This window comes from Anabrus simplex, chromosome 9 (genome assembly GCF_040414725.1).
Source record: "Anabrus simplex isolate iqAnaSimp1 chromosome 9, ASM4041472v1, whole genome shotgun sequence".
NCBI classification, from domain to species: Eukaryota; Metazoa; Arthropoda; class Insecta; order Orthoptera; family Tettigoniidae; genus Anabrus; species Anabrus simplex.
The window spans coordinates 23,944,648-23,958,264 of record NC_090273.1 but is presented as its reverse complement, the minus strand read 5'-3'; positions in this window follow the sequence as shown (position 1 = coordinate 23,958,264).

Here is a 13,617-nt window from a genome sequence, read left to right as displayed (position 1 = left end):
TCTGATGAGGTTGACGTCAGGAAGGGCAAACCCGGTCATAAAAACCCGCCACGAGAGATTCATCTCACCTCATACCCGACCCCGTAGGGAAACGGGACAAGGGTTGGACAAACAAAAACCAGTAGTTCACCAGGGGGCGAGATTTCTCGCACAGGTCCCCTAGTGTTCCTAAATTTAGAATAATGATCTATGAATTGTGTGTGTACAATAAAATGTCGTTCTTTAAATACAATTTACATTATGATTGTGGATCCCTTGGAATAATCATCGCGGTCCGCCAGGGGTACACGGACTACAGTTTGGGAATGACTTCTCTATGTAGCACTAATCAGAGGGGAAAAAATGGAATGGATCGGACACTTAGAAAAATGAAGGTATCGGCAAAAGAAAGATAAGAGTCACGAAGGACGTGACTCCCTAGGCCTCGGGAACTTAATACCGTCGGGGTCGGAAAAGAAAAAGAGTTGACCAAGGTAGGTCGGATAGGATAGATAAAAAGTGAGGAGCCTGGCACAAGTAAGTGGAAGCAATGTCAGGCCTCAGCTAAGGGTCCCGTGGTCCCAACAGACGCTCCTAAGTTGAAAGCCCCTGTCTTTTGTTTTGTTTTTGTTTTTGCAACAGGCAGTCTCCGCTTTTTTGCCAATTGAGACATTAAACATAATCGTAAATTAAATATTCTCGGCGTTATACCCAAAGTGTCTAAAACTTTTTTGTTTTTGTTTTTTGCTATTTGCTTTACGTCGCACCGACACAGATATGTCTTATGGCGACGAAAGGCCTAGGAATTGGAAGTAAGCGGCCGTGGTCTTAAGGCACAGCCCCGGCATTTGCCTGGTGTGAAAATGGGAAACCACGGAAAACCATCTTCAGGGCTGCCGACAGTGGGGTTCGAACCCACTATCTCCCGATTACTGGATACTGGCCGCACTTAAGCGACTGCAGCTATCGAGCTCGGTCTTAAAACTTTTATTTCCATGTATCCGCTGTTGAGGAACGCAAGTCTACGTTAAAAGAGCTTCGCATTCGTACATTTACTCCGCTTCATGGTAAACGATAGAATCATGGATATGTTTTTGGGGTTAGGAAACGAGAGAGCGAGTAAAGATACTTTGGTTGCTCCCCTCTTAATAGCCTCTTACGACATGCAGGGGCACAGATAATGTATCCTTTAGCTCCCCACCCACAGGGGAGATAAAGAGATCCGATAAATAGGAAAAAAGTTAGTGTATCCAGAAAAGAATAGTAAGACTCATGAACTGTGAGAAAATAAAATACAATACTACCCAATTATTATTATTATTATTATTATTATTATTATTATTATTATTATTATTATTATTATTATTATTATTATTATTATTATTATTATTTCAGGAAGTATCCCGACAAGTGGTCATAGTCAATGGCAATTCAATAAGGCAACAAAGTCTCTCATGACATCAGTTTATTCATCTTGTGCATACAGACAGACTTGGTATAGAATATTTCTTCATTGTAGTCCTCTTACTTGTCTAAGCATTTGTTCTAATGGTATACCGTAGTTTCAAACGTCTGAAGCACGATAAAATAGTTTGTTGAACTTATCTGTGGGCTGCGAACTACCTTCCACCCAGGTGTTTCATTAATTGTTCAAAGAGATGGAAATTACTCAGTCTTTTCTTTCTTTATTCGTGTCAGAAGTATCAACTTTACTTACAGATATTTAACAAAAAGCAACAAGATATCTACATTCCTACTATACAAATATACAAGAATTACTCAGTAAGGGGCAAGGACTGTAGAAAGGATGGTCCAAGAGTATCCCACGCCAGGAATTAGCTGGACGCGTCTAGCATTATCCCCGGATGATGTTTTTGTAGAATTCTGCTTGTGTTTCAAAGGAGAAAGATCAAAACATTCACAACCAAGCCATATGGGTTCTGTCTGTGTTCGGAACAACATATGCGTGTGAACAACAATCATGGATTTAATAATGTTATTGGCTTTACGTAACACTAACTACATTTACGGTTTTCGGAGACGCCGATGTGTCGAAATTTAGTCCCCGCAGGAGATATTTTACGTGCCAGTAAATCTACCCACACGAGGCTGACGTATCTGAGCACCTTCAGATACCACCGAACTGAGCCAGGATCGAACCTTCCAAGTCTGAGCCACTCAGATATACCTTTGAGCTTAGAAGACAAGCCAGCGAGTTCATATCCACAATTCTATGCCTTTCATGATTCTTCTCTTTCTCTTACGATACCTTCATTCCTCAAAGAGTCCGACTAACTTACCACATCCCTGCTGGAGCTTTGGAGTCTTACAAGCTGTTGGCCCCAAGAGAAACCCAATCGTATTCCCGTATTTTACGCCTCCACATTAAAAACTATTCACATTGTATTAACTTTAATTTTTTAAATTTCATTTTTATTGAATTCACATTTTCTAATTTAATTAAGACTCAAAAGATTCGTAGTATTCAAACAACAACGCTTTAAATCCCTCACAACTCAATTCTTGCTTGCATTTCATTCTTTACGAAGTTAGGATGTTTCAGAACAGCTAAATTCTGCGGTCCGACGCCATTTCTGCCTTCTGTGCCGTGTTTTACAGAAATCAAGAAAACAAAGTAAAGAAAAAAGGGCCAACAAATAAAAAGAGCTATATAAACCAAGGTAACACGAACTGTTCGGTAGAGGTTGAAAGGGAGTTCATTTTGCGTGTATGTTTCTTTATTACCAGAGGCCAGTAAAACAAATAGGCGCTCTATTAATGAAGATTTGTAGGCCAGGTATTGCCCACCAAAAGTGCAGCACAAGAAAAGTCTATAATTTTCATTTGTGGATATGTCCCTCCTTTGCATTTCTTTTTTCTTCGAATGCCAAGGTCTTTGCTCGCTTCGGAACACCACGAGGTTCTCTAAAAAGACATAAAACCAATGTTTTATTGACCAACACTCGAAATGTATTATCCCTACTCTTTATTGCAAACTTTGTGATCACGATGAGGCCCATTAAATTCTTATTTCTAGAGTACGCTCTAGAAAAACATAAATAACAATAATGTTGCATGTTTATACGCACTAGTCAGAACTCTTGTCTCCATAACCGTCTGAGTGTAGAGAGTTCCAAGAGCAAGTTCTTCAATAAAATTCCTGTGAGAAGAGAAAACTTTGGAGCAAAGGCAGACGATCTCCTGACTAAAAGTATAAGTAATAAAATAAGTTTGCTTTGGAGTTCTCTTCGGTGAGACACGGTCCACTTCAGTATTGACAACTCACGCTGGAGAAAATAGCAAAAACAGCTTTAAAGAAGCTATACAATGGGATAAATATGAGATAATATTGAAATTATTCTTATCTAATTCACAATGCGTGTATTAGAAATAGTTTATCTTCCTCAAATCACTTCACGTACATCAGTGATAACGTCGCGAGTAGAACAGGGCAGTGTTATAGGGTCACTCCTATTTACGGTGTTTATCAACGATCTTCATCTTCATCTTAATCTGTTTACCCTCGGACTCAGCGAGGGATCCCACCTCTACCGCCTCAAGGGCAGTGTCCTGGAGTTTCAGACTCTGGGTCGTGGGATACAACTGGGGAGGATGACCAGTACCTCACCCAGGCGGCCTCACCTGCTATGATGAACAGGGGCCTTGCGGGGGAAGGGGGGGAAGATTGGAATGGATAGACAAGGAAGAGGGAAGAAAGTGGGCGTGGCCTTAAGTTAGGTACCATTCCGGCATTTGCCTGGAGGAGAAGTGGGAAACCACGGTAAACCACTTCCAGAATGGCTGAGGTAGGCATTGAACCCACCTCTACTCAGTTGACCTCCCGAGGCTGAGTGGACCCGTTTCAGCCCTTGTACCACTTTTCAAATTTCGTGGCAAAGCCGGGAATCGAACCAGGGCCTCCGGGAGTGGCAGCTAATCACACTAACCACTACACCAGAGAGGCGGACTTACCAACGATCTGCCGAGCGAAATTCAAAGTGACTGCAGACTGTTCGCGGACGATTGTATAATATAAAGAAGAATACAGAATGCTGTCGATAATAGGTTATTACAAGTCGATTTAAATACACTCCATAAGTGGGCACTCGATAACAAAATGAAAGTAAATTATCAAGAACGCAGTCTCATAAAAATGTGAAAGAAACATAGGCAAGGGAACTTTCAATATTGTCTTCGATCGGGCCCTTTGGTAGAGAGTGACTCATGGGAGTACCTAGGAATCCATGTAAAGAGGAATCCAAAATGGGACACCCACGTAGGAAGTGTAATTTCTAAAGCGAACAAGTCCTTACTCTTCGTGATGAAGGTGCTAAAGGGCAGCAGTTCACAGGCGAAGACGCAGGACAATACACTGACTGAGCAAATATCATGGGATAGCGGAGCACTGATGCGCAGGTGTGTTGTCTGCGAACCACACGCCCCCTGTGCCAGTGGCAGTTGTATAGGAGACCTGTGGCTGTGCACATGACAGGTGTAACATGGAACGTCGTCGTGAGCTGACACCGTTCGAACGGGGTATGGTGGTCGGCGCCCGACGGATGGGAAGTGCGATTTCGGAAGCGGTGCAGGAATTCGGCTTCACACGATCAACCGTGTCCAGGGTGTTTCGTGAATGGTTGAATTGGGGTGTCACCGTCCACAACAGACGAACGACCGGCCGTCCAGCCACCCTCGATGACCGTGACCGGTGACATCTGAGACGGATTGTCAATAGTGACAGACGGGCAAACGTGCAACAAAATCACGGCTCAATTCAACACAGGCCGTGCTAGACACGTCTCCCAGTGGACAATCCGTAGGATCATGGGTTCTATGGGGTATGGGAGCCGGCGCCGCACACGGGTGCCACTGTTAACCCAACGTCATCGCGCACAACGACGCGCATTTGTCGCCAGTCACCAGAGATGGACACTGGAACAATGGCGTAACGTGATATGGTCGGACGAATCACGATTTCAACTGCACCATGCCGATGGGAGGCACCGTGCATGGCGCAGACCACGTGAAGCGATGGATCCCGCCTGCCTCGAAGTTGTGCTCCAGGGCGCTGGTGTCTCTGTTATGGTCTGAGGTGCATTTTCCTGGTATGGAATGGGCCCCCTAGTTGTTCTGGAAGAGACTTTGAATGGTACGCGGTATGTTTAGCTGCTCGGAAACCATCTCCACCCATTTTTGGCCTTCCAGCGCCCAGACTGTTCTACGGTGTTTCAAGATAATAACGCGCCGCCACATCGCTCCCACGTCGCCCGGGAATGGTTCCAGGAACATGCAGCGGAGGTCCAACGACTGCCATGGCTACCCATGAGCCCCGATATGAAATTTATCGAGCATATCTGGGAACGCAGGCTCCGTGCCATGGATCCTGCACGCACGAACAGACCAGCATTGGCGGCCGCTCTGCAAACGATTTGGTGTCAGCTGCATCCAGAGGACTGCCAGGGACTTGTCGACTCACTTCCACGGCGTCTCACAACAGTTCGCAGGGCCAGAGGAGGCCCTACCGCTATTAGGTGACTATCCCATGACATTTGCTAACTCATTGTATATCACTCATCAGGTCAGTCCTAGAATATGGAGAAGCCGTGTGGGATCCATACCAAACAGGACTCATTAAGGGACTTGAGATGGTTCGGCGAAAGGCTGCAAGATTCGAGCTGAATTATTTCAATCCTAGAAGTAGTGTGACAAATATGATAGGAAAACTTGGGTTGGAGATGCTGGGAAAACGAACACTGTTATGTGCCATGTATAATGCCTATACGAATAAGCCAGCTCGAGGAGAGATGGACGGTCGACTAGAAAGTAGGACAGATCGTCCGCATAACGTAAAAGGTAGATCGCAGAAAACCGGGCGAGTTGGCCGTGCGGTTAGGGGCTCGTGGCTGTGAGACAGTGGGTTCGAATCCCACTGTTGGCAGCCTGAAGATGGTTTTCAGTGGTTTCCCATTTTCACGTCAGGCAAATGCTGGCGCTGTATCTTAATTAAGGCCAAGGCCGCTTCCTTCCAACTCCTAGCCCTTTCCTATCCCATCGTCACCATAAGACCTATCTGTGTAGGTGTGACTTAAAGCAACTAGCAGAATAAAAAAGATCGCAGAAAACTAATTGTGGTAAATATTCGTTCGTATATCGGGGAATTTATGAATGGAATTCATTACCTGCAGCTGTCTTGGAGCCTTTTCCCAAAAATGTAAGATGTTTCAAGAACAGACTACAGCATTCTGTCAATTGCCTGTAAATTTACATGTGATGGTGTCATATTTTAATGTAATGCTCACTGCACTGTAAATCGTAGTATTAAGGCATCTGCATTATTTAAGGTACGTGTGAATTTGTTTATGACGGAGTTGTAATGTTAAGCTAGTTTTAAAGGCAAGATCACTTATTAGGCCAGTCCTGGAATATGGAAAAGTCGTATGGGGATCCAAACCAAACAGGACTCATTATCATATACTGTAAGTCATCATTTTCACAGGGATATTTCCAAATGGTGATGTATCTGTTGTTAATAATAATAATAATAATAATAATAATAATAATAATAATAATAATAATAATAATAATAATAATTCTCCTGCACATAAAAGGGAACATGACATCAGAAACTATCGTTCTATTAGCTTGGTTTCTGTCCTTTACGAGGTTTCCACCAAGGTACTGACAAATATAATCAGTTCAACGCTTGATTTTGCGCAGCCAATTGAACAAGCAGGTTTCCGCCGAGGTTTTGGAACAATCCACCACATGCTCACCCTTTGTGAAGTTATCAGCAGAAGTAATGAATATCAAATGCCGCTCTGTCTAGCCTTTGTGGACTTTGAAAAGGCTTTTGACTCGATGAGCCACGCTACTGTTATGCAAGCCTTAGCCGAACACGGCGTCGATGCTGCCTACATAAGAGTACTCCAGCATATCTACGAAACCTCTTCAGCCTTCGTGAACGTCAATATGCCAACCACGGATTTTCCCATTCAGGGAGGTGTAAAGCAAGGCGACCCCATATCTCCCAAGCTGTTCTCAGCAGTATTAGAAATGGCCATGTCAAAAATCAACTGGCAAACTACAGGAGTCAAAATCAATGGGAAAAGGCTGAACAATTTAAGATTTGCAGACGACATTACACTTTTGGCCAACGACATCGATGAACTACAAACTCTAATACAAGATCTTGTCTCAGCCTATCAAAAAGTGGGACTATCCATGAACCTTTCTAAAACCAAAGTAATGCTCAACAAATGGGCCCCAGCAGGAAAGCTGCATGTGGGAAATTCCACATTACAACAGGTCAGTAAGTATGTCTATCTTGAGCAGCTTGTAAACATGAAAGGGGACTTAAGACCGGAAATCTTCCGACGTATCAAACTAGGATGGCAAGCCTACGGAAGAAATTCTTCAATCTTCATATCAAACATGCCAACCCAGCTGAAGAAGATACTGACTTACGGTTGTGAAACCTGGACATTGACCGAGTTTGTTAAGCATAAACTCAGAACAACCCAAAGAGCTATGGAACGGTTTATGCAAGGCTTCACGAAGAGAGGAAGAGAGCAGATTACATCAGGTCAGTCACAAAGGTCAGTGACATTTTAGAAAGGGTGTTTACCCTAAAATGGCAGTGGGCAGGCCATGTTGCTCGGAGAACTGATGTATGCGGACAAAGCTTGTGCTTGAGTGGAGTCCGAAAGATCATCTGAGACCTAAAGGAAGACCACCGGACAGATGGGATAAAGACATCCGGAAGATTACTGGCATCAATTGGCAGAACATCGCTCAAGACCATCCCAGATGGAGAGACCTCATGAAAACCTACCTTGCTTCGGATTTAAATAAGCCACATCGTAAAAACGATTGAATATGCCTGATAGTAATAATATTTTTTTGTTCTTCACGGTAGCAGCTCAATTTCTTTCTTTCCGTAGTTTGTAGTTAAAAATATTTGAGAGTACTAGTTTGAGAACTACATAATCTTCGATCAGTATGTATTCTTAAGGTACAGTTTCCAAATTTACAAAAGTTTAGCTCTCTTTTACGGTTAGACAGGAGTATAATGAGCAGTTTTGGAGTGTTTCTTTGTTAATTTATGGTTTTTAAGTCGTTTAGGGTTAACTACAACCTGTTAAGAAGGAAGCAATAACCTTCCAGTATCCACTCAGTTGATGTAATTTGAAAGTTCTTCAGTCTGTCGAACACGCTAACTATAAATCCTATAACATGCCTGCAAAAAATACATAAAGAGTATGAATATTGTGTGTATTTTTACAAATATATTATAGTGTTATATGCGTTAGAATGAGTGTTTTCGACAAACTGAAAAGCTTTCAGGTAATATTAACTAATTTTAGAATAGAAGACTAAGTTATATTTTTACACAAAGTTTCCTAAACTTGTGACGTACCCACTCTGCCCACAGATGTGTGACAAAATTATAACGGGGCGGGTCACTTTCATATTAATATAAATTAATGATATCTCATTGTTTCTCCATAAGCAATATCCCATGGGCGCCAGCCTTCAAGGTTATGGCTTGAAAACGAAAGTTGATAACTAATAATAATAATAATAATAATAATAATAATACGTAATGAGACTCTAAAAACCCCCAGGGGTGGGGTGACTGAACGCTATCCATTAAGTACACTAATTTGGAATTTAAGGATCATTAATAATAATTTCAGAAAATACAAATTAAAACAGCTATTTATTAGGATGAAAACGTGTCGTAACGGCGTATTAACGGAATCTGAACTTACGGAAGCAAAAGAAAAATTGAATGAAATGAACGCTAAGAAAATGAACTGATGCGCGAAGACTTGCAGTAATTTATGCCATTAGCTCACCCTTTGTAGACTCTGTTATGTAGAAGCTGATGATTGATGGATTTCTCGTACATGCGTCGTCATCTCTAGTAGTGGTTTCCAGTCCTACTTCTGCATCGTGCATAATACACTAGTTGTATTATGACTTTCCTGCCTTTAACACTTCCTACTGTACTCCTTACATAAAGTCGTAATGAGTCCTAATTTTAAAAGCAAAACCACCATGGGTTATATTCATGGAGAGAATACACTTGTATTCTTCCGTATTACTGAACAGTAGCGTAACTAAATTCATAACAAAAGATCTCCTGCCCTTTACTAGTCAAAACCGGTCTCCCGTTGACTTTACCTCTCGTCGAGATAACAGGTCCCAATGAGAGTAACTTTTGAGTAGTATACTACTCAGATGCGAAGTGAACTAAGTTAAAATCTTCTCCGATGTGTAGACGTAGAATCGTCGTAAGGGTGTCTTCCAAGAGTACGAGTACGAATGTCAATCTGAATACGAGTAAGAATGTCCTCTTCAGCCCTTGTCGTTGAGTATATAGCCGTCAAAATCTCCCTCTATCAACCATATCACATGGTCCAGTAAGATTCGAGGTCTCATCCCTTCTCCTATGTATTGCTGTGAATCCATCATCTTGCTTCATTACGTTCATTCACAAAGGCTGAACTTTCCCGCTGAAATAAAGTGTCAGGTAGCGAACTTCGAAAAGTAGGCGTTCATAATGTTTCAACTGTCTCTTCATAAGGTGGAGAGGGTAAGGTCTCTCGTAACTTTGATGACGTACATTTCCTGGTAATGGGCTGAAATTAGCCTGCTGACTCTGGTCACTTCACAACGGCTATTGGAAAATTTACTGCAAGCTATTAATATGAATGATGTTGAAATACTTTACACAATAAGTTGTTCGTTCAGAATACGTTATAGCCGCGATACAAAAAAGAAAAAAAAAAAAGAAAAAAAAAGAAAAAAGAAATGAAGATGTGAAATGGATGATTAAAACCCTATATATATATATATATTCATTTAAAAATGACCTACCGGGCGAGTTGGCCGTGCGCGTAGAGGCGCGTGGCTGTGAGCTTGCATCCGGGAGATAGTAGGTTCGAATCCCACTATCGGCAGCCCTGAAGATGGTTTTCCGTGGTTTCCCATTTCCACACCAGGCAAATGCTGGGGCTGTACCTTAATTAAGGCCACGGCCGCTTCCTTCCAACTCCTAGGCCTTTCCTATCCCATCGTCGTCATAAGACCTATCTGTGTCGGTGCGACGTAAAGCCCCTAGCAAAAAAATATGACCTAACAGTGATTAAATATATACCTCTTATCAATTAATTATACAGTTCAATAACTGAATACATGCCGTGATGTCCCAAACATCACAAACTCAGTAAAATTACAAGAAATAAGAGAAAACAAACTATAGTCGTAATACTGAAAGAAACGTTCCGACAATAGAGGGAGGTCCGTTTACTACCTGCCTTGGTGGGAGAAGAAAGTAGGGAATATGGTTGGCTTGGAAACATGGGCGGACCCACTGCGGTTGCCATGAAGATACTGGCCGGCTCGTGCTGCTTGGAGTTGCCAAACCTCTCTGGTGGTTGTGATTATTGTTTTAAGAGGAAGTACAACTAGGCAACCATCCTCGCAAAACCTCTCACTTTTACGTACAACAGAACACAGCGGTATGAACGACCGAAGAAGTAATAATAATAATAATAATAATAATAATAATAATAATAATAATAATAATAATAATAATAATAATAATAATAATCGTATGGCCTCAGCTACCGTGTGCAGACATTTCAATTTGACGCCATCTGGCTGTCTGCTCGTCAATTTAGACGTTCCGTTTTACACTAGGCCCCCACTAGATGGCAGACCGAGTAAACCGAAACTCTCTTGGGCGTCAGCGAAGGGAAGGTGAAAGGAGTGTAGGAATGCGAGAACGCCGTGCAACGCTCCTCCCTCCAGCCCTATCTATCGAAACCATACCTGCCAACTTTTAGAAATAAAAAATTGGAAGATATTTTAATTCTTGGATTTGTTCACGTATATTGCGCCACAGTCTCGGTGAAAAAAATACAAAATAAAAGGCATACACATCTACAGTTACAATAATAATTGATCTTTAAATTTAAAATCCTAAACTTATAAAACATAAAAATGGTTACAAGAAAACGTAACGATTACGGAAGAAAATCCTTAATAGTTTCTTTTATTTGACTGTAAAATGAAAGGAAATTCAATTTCATAGGTTTCTGGCCATATTGTGGAGAGAAAACACCAGAAACTGTCACCGAGACAACTCTCTGAAATACATTCAAGTCATTCAAATTATGAACTACGAATGAACACAAATGCAGTGAAATACGCGAAACTACCACATACAAAACAGATCAATATGTCTCATACATAATTTATTTTTGCTAGTGGCTTTACCTCGCACCGACACAGATAGGTCTTATGGTGACGATGGGATAGGAAAGGCCTAGGAGTTGGAAGGGAGCGGCCGTGGCCTTAATGAAGGTACAGCCCCAGCATTTGCTTTGTGTGAAAATGGGAAACCAGGGAAACCATCTTCAGGGCTGCCGACAGTGAGATTCATATTCTAGGGCCCGGATTCATATGCACTAAAAACTCCAAAAATATTCATGCACATATGCACTAAAAATAAAACAAAATACACTTATCAAACGCATTATTTAATTTTAATTCAGTGTTAAATTGATAAACATGTTTCATTCCTTGTAAAATGATTCATGGCAGCAAGTTATTAACAGTTTCGCAATGTTTTCAGGGGTCAATGACTTTCTGTTGTCGGACAGAATTAATTTATACGCTGAATATGATCGTTCTACGTCTTTCATTTTAACGCCCTTCGTTGTCCTTGTCTCTCTTTGACCGATACCTTCATTTTTCGAAGTGTCGGATCCCTTCCACTTTTTCTCTCTGATTAGTGTTATATAGAGAATGGTTGCCTAGTTGTGCTTCCTCTTAAAACAATAATCACCAGCACCTCCTACAGAGGCTGTAACGAAAGAAGAAGAAGAAGATTACGAACACTGGTTGCCTGGTTGCCACTCTGTCGGTTTTCTGATGACACTAACTCCAGATACACCTCTAACCCAAACACATATCCAAGTTAAAATGATAGTAAGCCATAAAATCAAAACCTTGACTGTTGTAATCATACGGACAACGCAGAATCATTTGTGTGATCATATCATTATGAATGCCGTAAAACCGATGCTGCATGCATCTCAAGTGTGTCGTTTGCCAGCTAATTTTAATTATGCCTGTCTTGTGTGTGGGAGGACACACGCTGACACTTGTCTGATGAATGTAATACTATTGTTCATACGATAATTAACATCGCCTGCAGCCTGCCATGATAAATGACCAGCAATTACTCTGCATATGTGAGGACACAAGCAGCCGGATGCGAACCGCAGACTACCAACAATAGTTTTAGATGAATATTTTGTACACTGATGACTTACAGACACGTTATCGTGAAAATTAATCTCCAGCTGCTGGTATCGTGTTTCGAGATTACCTGTTCGAATCTTGGCACAGTCGGTGGCATTTAAAAGCAAATTCATCTCCATGCAGGCCTTTGAAGGACTGGAAGGCTTTTCTGGGGTCACTCTCAATAGTGGTGACACAGAACAGCAAGCTTGTACTTCCATCTTATTTTCTTGAAAAGTTTGATTTAAAATATTGTACGTATAACATATTGGTGTAGGTCTATGTGATATCATTTGGTACCTTCTCAAAATACGTGCATATCTGTAGTGTTGAGGGTGTTCTCACCGTGCCCCATTGTAGGTGTGTGAGTTGTCACCAGTTCAAAGGTAAGCACGGAACTAATGTATGCGGTTTGGTACTCTCTCGCAGTACTTATTTTCTATAAAATAGAACTCAGAGAATTAGAGCAGGTTATCTTCCCTACTTTTAAAGACACCATTCAAACTTATGCGTCTACTGATGTCATTCCACGCCATCTCCCCACTGACAGCTCGGAACATACCGCTTAGAACTGCTCGACTAAATGGTATGTTCTGGGCTGTCAGTGGAGAGGTGGCGTGGAATGAGATCAGTAGACGAAAAAGCAAAGCAAAGTCATCTCCGTACAGGCCATGAAGGCCCTTGGAGGGGTGGAAGGTAAAGGGTTCCACCATTCGTAACCTCGGCACGTGATGGGGTGGAATGGTTAGCTCTACGCCCGGCCGCCTTTGCCCCCAGGAATTAACCTGGTACTCATTTTTGTTGTAGGCTGAGTGAACCTCAGGGCCATCTGCACCTCCGGAAGTGGAAATCTCGTTTCTTAAATTATACGACTTCCTGACGGGGATTCGAACCCACGTCCTTCCGGACGAACCGAGCACGCCTTTACCGCCTCGGCCAGGCAGCCCTTAATAAGTTTGAGTGGTGTCTTTAAAAGTAGGAAAGATGACAATATGACGATAAAGCTGAAATTCAAGAGGACAAATTGGTACATCTTCGTTATTTGCTTTACGTCCCATTTACTCCTTTTACGGTTTTCGGGGACGCCGAAGTGCCGGAATTTAGTCCCGCAGGAGTTATTTTACGTGCCAGTAAATCTACCGACACGAGGCTGACCTATTTGAGCACCTTCAAATACCACCGGACTGAGCCAGGATCGAACCTGCCAAGTTGGGGTCAGAAGGCCAGCGCCTCAACCGTTTCACCAAGAGGAAAAGTCCTCACAGTTTTAATTATTGTGTTGATGGGGTGATAGTACGTGATGGGGAACAATGTAAGTACCTA